Source organism: Numida meleagris, chromosome 2 (assembly GCF_002078875.1).
Source record: "Numida meleagris isolate 19003 breed g44 Domestic line chromosome 2, NumMel1.0, whole genome shotgun sequence".
Classification (NCBI taxonomy): Eukaryota; Metazoa; Chordata; class Aves; order Galliformes; family Numididae; genus Numida; species Numida meleagris.
In genome coordinates, this window is record NC_034410.1 from 80,241,794 (window position 1) to 80,244,577 (window position 2,784).

A 2,784-nucleotide genomic window follows, 5' to 3' on the forward strand; every position below is an offset into this window, starting at 1 on the left:
TGTAGTAGTCCTTCTCTTCTGAGAACCAGGTACATTCACTACATGATGTTATGATGTGGAATACCAATAACCGAAAATCATAAAACCATGACAAGGGGATCGCAGAAACCACAGAACACTGAGCTTGACTTCCATCTCTGGCAAGATGGTGGCCGTATTAAAATCATTAAGCACGTGGATAAATTACAGCATTTTGGGAATTAAACAGCAGGCTTTTGTAAAAGGAAATTCTGCTTTACTACTCACCGATATAATGGATTTTCTAAACCCTTTTGACAAATTTCCACATCAAAGGTTATTTCAGATTGGAGTGAAGGCTCTCTTTTGGACTGAAAACTTGTGAAGGTTTGTTTAATGATCATTTTTCAGGATGGAGGAGAATCAGCAGTACAGTTCCTTACAGATTCTTAGACCAAGGAGCTGTAATGTGATGCACTTGATGTATGTATAAAGAGAAGGACTTTTTTCTGTGCCATGAAGCATTTTCCAGTGGAAGTCCATGATGAATCACAGGAATCAGCTCAGAGTTAATCTGACTCACTAGGGCTTATCACTCTGTCCTGGTTTTAAGACACTCTGCAACTCTATGTCTGGTGGGAGATGACAGTGAGGAAATGGAGTGGAGCAGAATCTTATAAGAAAATCCCCATGGCACAAGCTAGATGTGGATGTGCTAGGTATTAGAGATCTCACCAGAAGCATTGTATGTAGACCACTGGTGAGCCTTGTTGAGTAGAGGCAGTGAAAGAGCTCCCTAGGGCCGAGGTTGAGCACTGGATAAGATCTACTTTCCTGCAAAGATTGCTTAACATGAAAGAGTGCTGAAGATTAAAGCCACATTCTTGGATGAAACTGGGGGGAACATGGTGGACAGACCATTCCACGTGTTTGTTCTCCACAAAGAATATGATCTATTGGCAATATTAGAGACAGACTGCGGGATAGGTCATTGGTCTCACTCAGTAAGTCATTCCTTATGGTTTTTTTGTTGTTGTTGTTCATTTTTTAATTATATATATATATACACAAGAAAACAACCCGCAAGACAGAATTCCTTCCTTGAAAGAGCTTGAATTTTCAGCATCTAATTATTTCTGGAGAATGTAGAAAGGCTATACTCAAAAGCAGTTCTCTGCAGTGATGGATCTTAAAATACAGCTATTGTTCTTCTCATTCGAGATTTCAGGATCTTGCATGAAGAGTAGTTTTTAATGCCTAGCTCATGATACTATATTCCCTTATCTTTGTCAGTCATTTGTGTTCCCTAGTCCTATAGTGATAATTTTTATATTTTAGCATAGTTTTGAATAGAGGATCAACCTGAGCTGTTCATAGTTAGAATAAATGATAGCCAGCCATGATTTAAAGAGCTGTTCTTTCAGTAAGAGATTATGTTTCTGTCCTAAACCATGAGAAGGTTTGGCTGTGAAATACTCATCTTAGCACATACCCTGATCAAATAGGATCCCTGAAGTGGAACTACCTCATGTGGTTGGAGCTGCGTTTTGATCCGTTTTGTTGGAATAGGGTGAGCTGAAAGGGAATGAAGCATAGGGGAAGAAATAACAGACATTGTGAAGTCTGATGCCAAAAGCTCATTTCCTTCCATGCTGGGAAGCCCACAGTTCTTGGAAGAAAAAGACTTTATGGTGGGTAGGTTCCATGCCCTCTGGCTTTGCAGAGTCTGATATTAGACCCACTACTGTCTTGACTTGTAGTCAAGGGCTTGGTCTTTAGAGTCTTGCATTTGAAGACTAAATTAGTAACACTTGGTTGAAAATGGATTGCTTTCAGAGGATCTATGTGCTTCCTACACTCTCCTCCTAAGTTAACCTTCCCCCTTTGCCTTTCCCCTGAATTCTTCATTTCCCTTGGAGCAGCTGCAATAATTGAGACTGAAGTAGTGTTCTTTTGACCTCTTCCTAGCAAGGACAGCTTTATTTCTACCACCACTTTTCCCATTTCACTGTTGAGAGTGATTAGATTTTCCTGTGGGTGGCAGTCTAGGAGCCTAAATAAGCATTTCTTTTTGTCACATTCTCTGTTTTCTGCACTAACTTGTAGAGCATTAACTGTTGAAAATTGTACAGGGCAATATATGTGCAGGGCAAATTGGGTCCCTTAGTGCTATAACTGCCAAATTTAACAACCCTCACAGACAGAATTTCCTGATCAAGTTGGTGTCTGCACATCCCCTGCAGCTGCACAGTTTAAGACAAAGCCTCCATAATGACCAAGAAAAATAAAATAAATAAATGAGAGTAGACCTTGGTAAAGAGAGCTGACTCAAGGCCACAGGATGCCATCTTTGTTTACTTCTGTCTTTTCCCCTAAGCTGGCATGGGATCAGGAGCACAGCTTCTTAGACACAAATGATTTCTGAACATGCAGTTCTGCTTTAGTTTCTATATTAACTGAAATCAGAGCTGGCATTGTTAATTTGTCTGAACAGCTGGACAAAATAAGGTTAGATTTTTTTTTCCATGTTTCAAAAATCACTAGGGGAGCTTATTATAGGAACCACTGTAGCAGAAAGAAAACTGAAGTAATAAACAAAGTGGCTATTATGAGAGAGGAATCTATCGATCAGTGTTTTATGCAGAGCCTAAGACAGTGAACATGCACATTTTAGATAGAGCTCATTATCTTACAGATTTCTTTTTGAAAATAAAATAATTCTGATTTAATTTCTTTTTTTTTAATTTGATGGGATGGCAGTGGGTTTAGACATTCCAGTGAGCTCCTCTTGGTTACTGACAGTCAGCATTTCAGAGAGCAGACTGT